Consider the following 14,184-nt stretch of genomic DNA (forward strand, 5'->3'; position numbering starts at 1 on the left):
CTGACTGTTTTACATTAATCACAAGCTATACAGCAGAGGCTGAGAGCAAGTGGGCAGATACCCTGGTGTAGTAGCACTAAGGAGCTCTCATTATAATCATCCTGCCAAATCAAAAGAAAAACCCTAAGGCTCCTAATAAAGGAGACCACTGGACTAAACAAATTGAACAAGTAGCTAGACATGCATGAGCTTAAAACTACCGGTGTCAATCAGATTTTTCTGAGCCACTTATTCTGCTCGGTACTCCAAAGCACATGCAGACAAGGTGCAGGCACAGGCTCCACAAACAAGCACCTACGCCAGCGAGATGCGTGCTGATATACGGGTGCTAACACATACACCTGGTGCTGGGGAAGAGGGTACGGATGCAGTTTACAAAGGCACCTTCAAGAAGACACTATCATACCATTATGAATATTGATATAGCAATAAGTGAAATAGGCAGTGGTATGGGGACATCAGCATGCACAAGCAAGAGGCTATCTGAGCAGGCTTTTTATTCTTGGTAGGGTCACCTGTCTACTTCCCTCAGTTTGAGTTCAGAAGATACAAACCAAAGAGTTCGGACCTCATAAATTTGAGTGTCTCTAGGCCAGGGAAAAGGTACGGTACCCTGAAAACTCTGCACACTTCTCGCCTTCCTGCACCTACTGATGGAAGTTTTTATAGAAGTTATGTTCCCCACTAGAAGGAAAAAAAAAATTTAAGAAGATAGGCCATTGCTCTCTGAAAAATCACAATTGGTACTAATGAAAGACCTCCAAAAATGGGAAGGAAAGAAGATTTTGTATATAGAAGCAATACATTACATGATGGCGTTTTAAGGTAAATGATAGATTTCACAGCTATCACCCCTTCTCAAAAGCCATCAAACAAAAAAGCAGGATTTTGAGGTACTCCCTCAAAAACTCAGAAAGAATCTGTGCACAAGAGTAAGTATCCAGGGGAGAAAAAGAAACAAAAAAAGGATTAGTGTTACTATTTACAGATGGGATCAAGAGGAGATGGAAAAAAAAGAAAGATTTTGGTAGGGAAGAGATGGACAAGGGATAATGCACCTGAGAAATTAGATGAACACATCAAAGGAGCAATTTTATGGAAAGAAAAGTCACTTTGAGTCATTAGTGCATTTATCATTGTGGGAACTGTCAGCTTTTATTGGGAAATTTTACCTACTGACATCATCACTGTTGTCACACTGTTCGTTGTTGTGAGGGTGCTGGTTGCTGTCCCATTGTCACCATCTGAGCAGCTGCCTCTCTGTATGGACATTGCAATGGCAATGCAGGAAGCAGAACTGGGCTCCCCTTACCAGCATCCTGGTGCCTTACAGAAGTGAAAGATAATTTTTTGAGGGATTATTATTGTCTATACATGTAATTCTTACTTTTAGTTCAATCCTCTTTTTCCTTCTTTCTTCCTATTGCTTCTCTCTATTTTGTTTTACTCCACACTGTAATAAATCAACATATAAATGTACTGGATTATTTCCACCTGGAATGTTGGAAGACAAATAGTAAAAAAGATTATTTTGGTCCTTTACCATATTGGTCTAGCATGATAATACTGTTGGGTTTTCTTTCATTTCTTATTTCAAAACTGTAAACAAATGTTGCAAGAACAGATCAAATAACCCCTACCAAACACAGTGCAATGAAAACATCAAATCAGTTTTCTGAAAACCAAACAGCCCCTCCTTTACTTTCTCATAGGAAAAACCCAGAATTTTGAATTAGCCCAAAATTTGAAATTACCTTTTTGCCAAGAAACAAAACCAGATGTAACCTTAGCCACGTTAAATCATAAACACATACACACATGGAGATGAGGAAAATGCACATTAAATATGAAAAAGCGTTCCTTTCAGGCAGAAGATAAACAGCCCTACTACAAATTAGCTCTCGGCCCCGTCAGGTGTGAATCTCTCTTGTCAATACGTACCAAATTCCCTGAGATAGAACCACATGGTCATGAATTTTATTTCTCTCCTGCTTAATTCCTAGTACCATTCTCCCTTGTGGATTTACTCAGGGATGATTTACAGTGGGAAAGGTGACATTAAACACGTCATTGAGCATGCAAAGATGCTGCACTCAAAGCAGCATATGCTTGACTTTGTTAAAAGATGAATGCTGCAAACTCCACAGTGCCCACCAGGATCTGGCCTCTTTTTATTTCCCAACAAACTTTGAGGAAGATGCAGACACGAGTCTTGACACTGAAAGAAATAAAAGTTAATGTATTCATGACATGATTTCACTTGCAGCCTGATTTAGCAATGTCTTGTCTAGTTTGGATCTGCTGTTGCTTTTCCTAATTTACTCATTGCACAAGGAAAATAAATAAATAAGTGTACTATAGTCTTATTTATCCTCCTTTGGACATTTCTTTACCAGGCAGATGGTCAATTAAGAGCACTAAACAATGACACTGTTTTCTCTGTAAACATTTTTTTCTAATAGCCTAACAAATGAGAATCTGTGCTGCCATACTGCTGAATACCATCTTGACTTTCTAATTACAAAGAACTGTGTCTTGATAGTAACAATTACAGCTGTAACAATGATGCTGGTACTTGAACAATATCGTTGGAGGCAAAGTGCTTATCGGAATATTCACAAATAAAGGCTTACATATATGCCAGAGCTGGAGATGGGAGGTTAAACAGTTGGGGGTGGGGAGGTGTAGAAGAAAGGTTGAAAACATTGGTTTAGTAGCTACAGATGTGAATTTGAATCCAATTACATGAAAGGCGAAGGAGGAGGGGAGGTTGAAGCATGAAAAGATGCTGTTTCCTTCTGTTTGGCTAATCAATAGGTTAAAGGGTTAGTAAAATTAACATGTTAATAACATTCATTTTGCTATTTATATACCAGTCATAGTATTTTCAGAGAATTATGTCCTGTGAGCAATGCACATATGCTTATACCTTTTTTTCCTTTTTTCCTTTTCTTTTCCTGAAATGGGGAAATGGTCAGGGTTTTTTTTTTCCCCATTGTGATGGAAATTGGCTTATCAAGTCTCTAATTTACGCTACCTTTTTCATTTAACTTCTTAAATCCAAACCTTCCAAGGTTTAGGTAGGACTTTTCCTTCTTTTTTAGATGAAAAGTTCCCTCTGCCCTAAAGTCCAGGGATAACGTAGTCTCTGAGCTCACCACTCGTCCCCATCACTGCTGTCCCAGGGGAGCATGTTGGCAAACTGCTGTACAGTAGGAGCTATGTTGTCACCTTCCTCCCAGAGGGAACAGCATCCTTGCAGGAGTCTCAGTTCCTTCCTCCTGCCCCCATCAATCGTCCCTCAACCCCCTCTGCACCTGCGGTACCATAGGACCCTCCACCCCTTGGCACTGCCCTATCCCTGCGGGCAGGATGGCTTTCGCTTTCTCGGCTCCTTCCCTTGCTCCTGTTCTCACAGCACTCCACCTGCTCTCTGAGCCGTAATTTAGCCCACACTTATTAATCAGTGCACATAATTTGTCTCTAATGCTGTCAATTTAAGATGGCAACCTGACTTTTTTTTGGAGGGGGCAGGGTCAACAATTTAATGAATCTCGTCTGCATTTTAATTCAGACCTAATAATCTGCCTCTGGCAGTTTTCTTAGACAAGTACAACGTTTTCCAGGATTTTCTTTCATCAAATCCAGCACAATGGGATGTTTACTTTCCTGCCTTGGATCTGTTCAGCACAGGGTAAGTCACATATAGACTTACCTTAATCAAACCGGGACACGGACTAAATCTACTGATTTAGCCTTTGAAGGGTTTTCCTGGGGATGTGCATAGCACAAGGAAAGAGAAATATTGGGCCGAGAAGTCCCTTTTCTGCACAGATTGGTGTACAGCTGTAAGTACAAAGCTACAGAATCCTATGACTCACTGCCCCTCATGAAATAACTCTTTCTTCACTCCAGAAGAGCTTTCTTTATTTACTCCTGCGCTTTTCTTTTTGTCCTTTCTACAGTAAAGTCCATCAGGAGGGGAAAAAAAGTTACTGAAAGGAAAGAAAACGTGCAGGAAATTCAGTCCTACTGATGAAACAGTGTTGATGAGTTTGTCTAATTGCTGTGGCAGGAGGCTGGATCCTGATCAAGTCGCTCAGTGGACTTCCCTGGGTCAAAATAAATAAAATTCCCCAAAAGAGAGACTCTCGATCACCATGTCAGATGTAAACGGAATAGACTTTGTTATTAGGAGTGATGTGACTTTGCCCGAGTGAGTGCTGCGCTGACAGTAGCTCCTTTCTGGATTTCAGTCAGCCGTTGTCACTTGCCTTGACAACACAGAAGTTAATGTATTCACAGCATTACTGCACACGCATCTGCAATTCACAGCATATTGTATTGTTTACCCCTGCTCTTTTGTAGTAGTGCATGTAGTAATTTGCCTTCTAGCAGCAGGAAATTCCTCAACTTAAAATTTTACCCTCATTTTGTTTGCCCTTAATAGAAAAACAACCCTTCCACAGCCCTGCCACCATCACAGCCACTGCACTCTGTAGCATCACAAACAGAAAAAAGTCATATTTTACATTTTGATCAGAAGTGTCTTCAATATATTTTTATGCATATCCTTCATCTTTCTCTGCCACATTATTTTTTATCCCTTTAACAGCTGCTTAGCATATTTCATGCCTTCTGGACAGTTTCTAAGCAGTATTGGAAGGCACATTCTTGCAGTGTACCTGAGTACTGACAGTAACAGCAGAAGGCTTTTATATCTTAAATTATCTTCTAGTGCTAGTACTCCTATCTGTCAGGGTGCTTCCGGGGCATCTACTCTTTCATAGACCTATGGCAGCCCCAACCCAGTGATCCTTTGAGGTTTTGGTGAACAAGTGAATTATCTGTATTTTAACTGATTTATCACTCATATTCATTATTGTCTCCTATTGCAGAACTCTGCTAGATTCAGATGTCCTTACCACATATTACAAGGCAGCCCCTTCTGCCGTATCATTAATACCACTAAGTGTACACCATCTTCAAACCTAAGCTCTGAGTCTGGCAATGAAATGAGACAGAAAATAAAATCTCCATATCCCAAGGTATTCCAGGTAAAGCATATTGTTTCCTGATAGATAAATAAGTTTCTGCAGGAACTTGGAAAAAAAAAATAGAGGGAGAAAATTGTTCTTAGTCCAGGCATCTTTCAAATACAGTGATAAGGTCACTATGAAGATGCAACAGGAAATTCAGTGAAATTCTCTCATCTGCGTTGCAGGTCTTTTTTGAATGGGCTAGTACAAATGCCCTGTGCTTTTGCTGGTATAGTATCAGAGTTATATAATCCAAGCCGAGTCACTGGTAGTGTGCCCTTGTTTTAAAAATAAAAGAGTACTTTTGTTGCACCTTTTTTTTTTTTTAAGAGTTGGGAAATCTGTATGCCACAACACAAAGTACATTAAAAATATTATTGCCTCGTTCAGTTGCTGCCCCTCACAAAGTCAACATGTGTATGTCTCAGCACAAACGATTTTTTATTCTAATTGCATAGCTTTCTGAATGAGCTTATCAATACAGAGAAGGCGTTGCTGACCTTCACTTTGGTTACCTTGGCACAGTCTTCATTCATTTGGCTTCCAACTTTCTTCCAGACACTGTTTCTCAAAATTAGAGTGCAGGTCAGTCAATGTAATGCACTACTCCAACAGCTGAAGCTCCATCTGAAGTTTCATGTCACAGTTTTCACCTCATTTGGCTTGAGCTGTGTAAAAGGGAGGCACCCAGTCCAAGCCCACCATTAACAGATTGGGTTGGACAAATCTGGAGGGAGACTCATGAAAAAATGCCTAAGATAGGTGAGATAAATAGATTTCGCTCTTGGTTGATTACCTTTTGGCAATGTCAAACTGATTAAGAGAAATTTGAGTTTTAGATGTTTAAAATGGCATAAGATGAGCCTAATACTTAGGTTCTTCTTGGTGGTTAGGAGTGTTTGACATCAATACAGCCCCTACTAAACACTGGTGACTGACAAGTCCATAACATGCTATTTACTTTAAACTTCTCTGTCTGTCTGCAAGTATCCAGTTCTAGCTAAAAGTTTGAAAGTGAGATAAACTGTACAATAGAAACTTCAAGAGGAAAAAATGGCAAAGTGCTCAGGTAGCACTGTGGAGAAGGGAGTTTCAATGCAGAGGGCTTTCCAGATGACAGACAATTAAGCCCTTATTGAAAAGAGATTTCACTCTCCTCTTTTTTCTTTAAAGCAAGGGGAAAATAATACTCAAAATTTAGAAAACATGAATTTTTAAAACCTAATAAGCTACAATAACAATCTACACAATTCCCTTCCCTTTAAATATTCATCCAGAAATACAAGATTTGTGAGGAGGGCAGGCTGGGTAAATAGGTCTGAATACTGTTTGTACAGGGGCCTCAACAGTAGCCCCGAAGGCCAGTGCTGTCCTCAGCCATCCTTAGCTTAGCTCCATCATGCTTCCCCACCTGTATGTGTTGGAAAACAACATGCAATAAATTTCACAGTGTATTTTTGAGGCAGGGGCTACTTGCCTTTACCTATAAAATGGTAAACTACCATTTTATATCTGTGGGCACTGTTGGGCAGAGAGAGAAAAGGAGCTGCGCAAGAAGCCTGGAGGACTGGAGTGACCTGGATACAGGAAGTCCCAAGTCTGAAGCACTTTTCACAGCCCTGCCAACCCCCCCACCCCACCCCAAATCTCTAGAATCATGCCTGGGAGGAATGAATTTCTCTGAGACCAGCTTGCATTTGATGAAACATTTAGATTTTGATAAAGAGTCACATTCTTTGAATTAGTTTTTCTAGGCACCTCCAGCCACACCTTCTGCATTGCTCACCATAGGACCATGATGTTTGCTTTACCATTAGTACAAACAGACACTTAGAAACTCTTGGGAAAAAAGGGCATTCACACATTTTAATGAAACCTCCAAGAAAAGGGAAGAAAAGCAGCTCTTCAGTAGCTAGATAAATAGTTTTAGGCTCAATTTCCTTTCCTTCCCCTTCCTGCCTCAGTCATGCCCCAATGTATGCAAACTGAACAAACGCTTTTCTGCTAGCCTGCTTTATGCCTCATGCTTTTGCCTTGTCTTTTTTTTTTTTCTCTTTATTGCATGTTTTTGACTTAGCCCAATTTTCTTCTCCCTCTGCCTCCCTTCCCTTACATTTTGGTTCTATGTGATTAGGCTTCAGATTTCTCCCTCCCACTCTCACACACAATGCTATTAAAATTAAATCTTTTTGTGTAACTCTCTATTTCATTACAGGTCTCCAAGTCACTCCTGAAATCCCAAGCCAGTCTTTGTAAAGTCTTAGTTCACCTAAAGGCAAGCTTCAGCCCAAGCTTTGCTTCAGATAAGACTCCTGCTTATCCCACCAGTACATAGTTCAGCTCAAAAGATTGCCATATGAAGCTATAGACAGTCCACAAAACGACTATACTAAAGAAAGGTGCACATTCCTTTCCTGTTACACAAAAATGCATACAATGTATACATGACCATGAGAAACTTAGGCCTGACTGCCTAACTAATAAGTGGGCAAGGACACAAGTAGCATGTGGTAAATGGGACCTCTAAAAAATGTTTTAATAGGGAAGACCATTCTCTTAAAGCACAGACAGCCCTTGGGAAGGCAGGAATCAAATGGACCTCAGAAAGACACTGGAAGAGAGGAGAGAAAGAAGTGATAAAACACAAGACTCCTCGAAAATGTACCTAAATCCTTCGTGTCCACCAGTGATTCTCAAGATGTTGAATGCTCCCATGGACCTAAAAAGGACCTGCTTGACTAAGAAGAATCAGGCCTGAAGGAACTTAGTGAAGAAATTAGTGATAAACTAATCACTAGCAAAGTGTGCTCTCAGAAGGCCGACAGTATCCTGGGCTGCATCAAAAGAAGCATGGCCAGCAGGGCAAGGGAGGGGATTCTGCCCCTCTGTTCCTCTGTTGTGAGACCTCATCTGGAATATTGTGTCCAGTTCTTGAATTCTCAACATAAGAAGGATATGGAGCTGTTGGAATGTAGCCCAGAGGAGGGCTACAAAGATGATCAGAGGGCTGGAGCACTTTCCCTATGAGGACAGGCTGAGAGAGCTGGGGTTGTTCAGCCTGGAGAAGAGAAGGCTCAGAGGACATCTTATAGCAACTTTCCAGTACCTGAAGGGGGCCTACAGAAAAGTTGGAGAGGGGCTATTCAAAGAGGCTTGTGGGGATAAGACCAGGGGGAATGAGTATAAACTGGAGAGGGGCAGATTTAGACTGGACATTAGGAAGAATTTTTTCACCATGAGAGTGGTGAGGCACTGGCACAGGTTGCCCAGGGAAGTTGTGGCTGCCCCATCCCTGGCAGTGTTCAAGGCCAGGTTGGGTGGGGCCTTGGGCAGCCTGATCCAGTGGGATGTCCCTGTCTATGGCAGAGGAGTTGGAACTAGATGATCTTTAAGGTCCCTTCCAACCCTCCCTAACTATACTATGATACTATGATACTAAGATACTATGATAAACTGCCTCCTGCACTAGAAATCCTGCTTACATTTACCAAGGACAAAAAATGCTCAGACCTTCCCAAAAATGTCATTGGCTCTCAAGTACCAACTAAGTGGTGACTTTCAATTCTGAAGGAGATAGAGGTGGCAGTTTAACAGCTAGGTATTCTACCATGTACTTTTCGTACCTGGGAAAGTTGTCATAACTCACTGTATGAGACCATGTAGAGAGTTTAGCGCGTGTTGAGTAGGCCTTCTAAATGTTTAACAGGAGTGAAACTAAGCATTTCTCACTAGCCTTCCAAACCACCTCTAAGGCCCATTTACTTTCAGCCCCAAGTCAATGCTGTATCTTTAAGACCTCAGCAGGATGGGAAGTGGTGACATAAGTTTCAGTTGATATGTACACGACTAACAGACTCAAGCATATTCCTTTGGGACAACAAAGATAAGAGTGCCCAGGGCAAAACTGTCAAGAGAAGGAGGGAAGGTTTGAATAAGATTCAAGAAAAAAAATCTATACTGAATTCACCTGCCACCAAGTATTTGTAGAGTACTCTGCAATTTACTACTTTTCTTCTTTTTTTCTGCAAAAAAAACTTTTCTTGGATGACTGAAGATGACGTCATCACCATTGGTCTTATCACTGTTAAGGGCAGGTAAAAATACAGAACAGGAGGAAGTTGTCAGGGGAGAAGACAAAGCTGAAGCCATGAACTCATACAGCAAAAGTGGAGTAAACAGAAGGGGAAAAGTAGACAAGAACTATGGTATTTGTACACTCCTCATCTTCCTATTTACAGTGCCCAGGTATCAGATGATGAAAGCATGAGCAGGAAGATATGTACCAAAGATGAGAATAATAGCTATAATTAGTAATAGGATATAGGACTTCCTGAGTATGATGAAAAATTGAAAGCCAGCTGGAAAATACATTGAGCACATTGGTAGAGGTGTCAGTTGTTTAAATAAAATTAAAAAAAAAAATAGAGAGAGAAAGAAATACATAAAGAAAAGTTCTGTTTTGGAGACAAAGAGCAAAATTATACAACACACTTAAGGATATCCACTGGCACAGCTACTATACCTCAGCCCTACCCTTGGTTCTTCCTCCTCCCTTTTGCCAGCCCAGGCACCTCCTTAATGATAAGGGGAGGCAAAGAAACTCATTAAACCAGAGAAATGTAACACGGAAAAGAATATCAGTCTGTATTTTCTAATGCATTAGTGAATTGTGTGAGTTTACTGTATGGTTGGACAACCAGCATAGTGGGTACACAGCACTGGAGGGAAGGAGGCCGCAGTGAACTTAACTTTGCCCTGAGCTGCAACACTGCTCCCCTTTGCCTGGAGTTAGAGACAATGCTAGGAAAAGGAACAGTAGGAAAGATTTGGAGGAAGTCGGTAATGCAAAGCTCGCTTGGTGGAGGACTGCAAGGGGTGATGACACTGATTCAGGAATAATAAGTACTGAGGAGCAAGCTAAAGCTATCCATGTAGAAAGGTTCCCTGGAGCTGAATTTAGGGAGCTGCCAACAAAAAGCCTGCAGTCCATGAAAGTGGTGCAAATGACCAGGTGAAACACTTGTCTGCCATATGGCCCACAGGCAAAGCAGGAGGGAAACCCATTAGGGAGCAAGGAACTGAGAAGAAGGCTTCTTTGAAAATGGATGGGCAAATGCATACTCCAGCACTGAATGTGAAAGGATGATTCAAATTCAAGCTCTATTTGATGAAGTGAGGAGGGAAGAATGCAAAGACACAGGTTTTGCAACAAAAAGTCATGATTACTGCCCTGGAAATAACAATTTTGAGGTGTAGTCTAACTCCCACTTGATATGGAAGTACTAGGAGAAAGAGTGACCAAATGTAGAGGTGACTTTCCTACACTGTGAATTTGTCATGGATGCCTTGACCTCCTTCACCTCACGTGCTGCAATGCAATGAAAGCTGGTCCTTTGTAAAACGAAAATGTTGCAGAAGCTCTAGGTGCAAATGCAGCATGTGCAAAAGACCTTTTATTCAAACTGTGCTACTTCACAAAGAGGTTTGTGAAACAATTTTTGAGCCTTCAACAATTTTCCCTGCTTGAAGAGATCATTTTAGCATCTTCTTCGTGAGTTGTTCATAGACTTTAAGACTCAGAGTTCACGCCATAATGTCACTCAAAAGTGCACTGCAGATTGTGGATCACAAGTGCAACAGAACTGGAAAGTTCATTTCACTTATTGTTTCAACCCCAGTACTTAATTGTGAGACGAGGTGATTTTGCATCAGAATGAGACATACTAGGTACAAACCACGGATTACTTTTCAGAAGAGTTAATCTTGCTATCCATTATCTAGACTAATTCAAAAAGCAAGAAAAATGGAACTGTTCTTGAAGAAAGAATTCATGTTCAGGTAATTACAAATAACAGACACATCTGGTTATCTTAATTGTTTGGGAATGTCTCAATTATCTAAGAATGTTTTCACGAGGACTCAGAGACAGTAAAACTTTCTCACGGCAGATTGCATTCACTGATGAGAGGAAATTCAGTCAATCTAACACACTGAAGCGTTCTTAGACCCAGAGATTAGTTTCAGTCCCATTGCCAATGGGCTTTATTTGCCTCTAAAGAATGATAGACTATGAAATGAGAAATGGGAAAGCCCCATGTAGGCACCAGCAGCCCCTTTCCCTGCTAACTCATTTTTTCCAGCACCCCTGCGTAAATGAAGTTTTTTGTGTACTGATGGTTCAGCCAGAAAAATAACAGTGGTGATTTTTTTTAGACATCTGACCCCAAAAGAGGTGAGTAAAGCAAAGGCCCTTGCCCTGCTGCAGGGCAGCGCAGGCGTTTGGCAGCTGGTGAGTGGCACTCCTTCCTTCGCAAAAATTTGAAGTGTCTCTTGCCTGAGGGAAGTTCATTGCAGAGATGCTCAGAAGTTGCTGCAAAACTGAATTCACCTGCACGAGGCGGCAGCTGCTCACTGGGGACCCAGAGCCAAACCCAAAAGAGGGGAACTATACGAGCACTTAAGACAGACCCTTGCACCAATGGTGCATGTAGTCTTCTCATGTAGACTACAAAAATCTGCAGTTAGCCACTGGGAATTACCGTCCTCAGCTCCCTGGCCTTCAAACTACATGTATGCAGAGGAGTGGCAGCGAAAGGAGAGGGGAGTTTTTGCGTTGATGCCAGGATGTCTGCACAGTCCCCCTCGGAGGGTGAGAGGGTTTCTTTTAAGTGTCTGTCCCATAATTCATCCAGCTCTTCCATCAGGACCACAGTCACTGGGCTCAGGTCTTTTCTGCCAAGAGCTGAGAAGCTCTCAACTCCCAGCCTGCTTCTGTTTGTAGCCTATAACTAGCACCTTTGTGTGGAAGACATGATTGGGGTGAAATCCTGTAACTGTAGTGATTGTACCCCTGTGGCTAATCAAACCAGCAAGGAGGGGTGTTGCTGGGGCTCTACACAAACCCCAATCAATATTATTTATTTTGCTGTACGTGCAAGCTGGCCGCATCCCCTCCACCTAATGCCCACTCCCATCCCCTCCACTCTGTGGGTATCAGCAGGAGGGAACCTGATGTATGCTGGTAATTATCTGCTGCTGAAAAGATGTGCTATTTCTCTTATTTTTGTAATGCAGATCAATGCACATGTCACTACTGAAAAGCTATGTCATTTAGGATGGAGCATTAGCTGCTAGGAATGGTTTTCGAAGCTCCCTACTTGTGGGTGGAATATTTTCTGGAGGAGTTGAGCCTTCCAAATGCTGAATTGCATTTATCCCACTGCCTCTTTAAGAGTAGTCAGTGGAGGAGAGAGTGTTTGAGAAAGTGACAGTTTGTCATCTCCTTCCCCAGCAGGCTGGAGTTGAGACCAAGTGGTAACAGGGAAAGAAGCAACCTGGTACAGGCGGGTTAGCAGGGGACACAGCAGGCTTTGCTGGAGGAAAGCAACAGCCCTGCACTGGGTTACAAGAAGGCAAACTCCAGGACACAGAGCGTAATTCATGGTGGAGAGAAGGAAGTGTGTGTCTGAACAGAAACACAGTAAGACACCAAGGGAAAGAAGAGAAAGAAGGCTGGGAAAAGGGCAAAAGCTGGATGCTTCACTAAGAGGCATACAAACCTGGAAATCAAAATACACATATGTATAACACCCCCTCCTGCCAAACTTGCTACTTAGGAGCCATGCTAGTATGGATTATCCAAAAAGAAGCCATCCGATCTGCAGTGAGAGGGAAGCGTTTTCCAAGATTCTTCCTGTTCTGCATGGGAATGAAATAGAATCTTCTCCAGATACTTGCTAAGAAAGAGAGAGCAAATACTCTTAGTGGCTATTGAGCCCCGGTGAAGAGGAGCAGATAATGGTCACAAATGGTGTTCACTACATGAAAAGAAAAACCTCAACATCTGTAAAAAGGTAGACTGCTGGTTTACACTCATGCAAATTATGAACCGCACCCTTCCAGCTGGGAATTTATATTAGCTCTCCCTTACACCTCCAGGATAATCTGGTCACCGTTGAACTAGAAAGCCATACAATTACCCTAAAGGAAAGACTTTGGCAAAACAATTACACTACTGTGATTATGCACCCAAAATACTTAATTGTTGCTTTGACGAATATGCGTATACCCACACACACACACTTCACTCAGACATGGAGATGTACGTAGCCCACATTTAGGCTGTTGACAAAAGTGGCTAAACCCAAGACAAACTAAGCACTAATAAAATGTGATTCACACCTCTATGTACTTACTATTTACCATTGTTAAAACAGGCACTTGCCTTATTTTACAGCTATGATTTTTAGCATATATGTTCACTATGTATGGCTCCTTTTTCCAAGTTCTGTTACTCTTTGGAGTTCCTAAAAAATTTCAATATTCTTTTGAGTACTTGATATTTACAGTTTGATATTTAAAGTGTGCAATTTGTTATCTAAATTGCATAGCACACATTCAGTTTCCTGACTGAATGACTTAACTTTTATGAACCTTTCCAGCTTCCACAGGAAAAGGTTTTGTTTAGACACGAAACACCTTTCCATGATTAGACAAATATCAGATACCTCTGAAAGCCATTGCAAGAATGGTTATGAGCAAAGAGAAATAGAAATTGTATTTAGAACTCCACAGATATGCAAATAGTTATTTCTTGATTCACCTGCACCCCATATGTACTGCCTAGATTATTTTCCTTTTTTACTGATATGTTCTTCATACTTAGTCAGAAGAGAAGGCACGTGGCTAGTTTGAAAGCTGATCAGATCCCTCATTCATTTGAAAAGCTTATTTCTAAATATTACTTCTGAATATGTGCTAAATATAATTTTGGAAACTGCTGAAAAACTAGTTCTATGTGTCATAACACAGGGTGTTGGATTTTTGATGTGGTACTGAAGTATGACAAAAAGCCAAAGTCCTACCAAAAATCCACTTAGTGATGACCGACAAAAGGAGTATTGGAGAAGTGGCATCATTTCTGGACACGTTCCATGTCCCTTTTCACACGAGTACGTATGACTTCTTTGAAATGATTCAGGGTTTCAAAACTGTCTCTTTAATCCTCTCGATCACCACTTGTCCCTCCCCATTGACAAGCTGAGTACTTACAAGTTTTGAAGCCTCCTTGGCTTACTTTTAAATTTTCTTTTCCACATCTTATGCCAGCAGTTACCCAGAGGGAGAAAAAAAAAAACACCATATC

Source organism: Cuculus canorus, chromosome 3 (genome assembly GCF_017976375.1).
Source record: "Cuculus canorus isolate bCucCan1 chromosome 3, bCucCan1.pri, whole genome shotgun sequence".
NCBI lineage: Eukaryota > Metazoa > Chordata > Aves > Cuculiformes > Cuculidae > Cuculus > Cuculus canorus.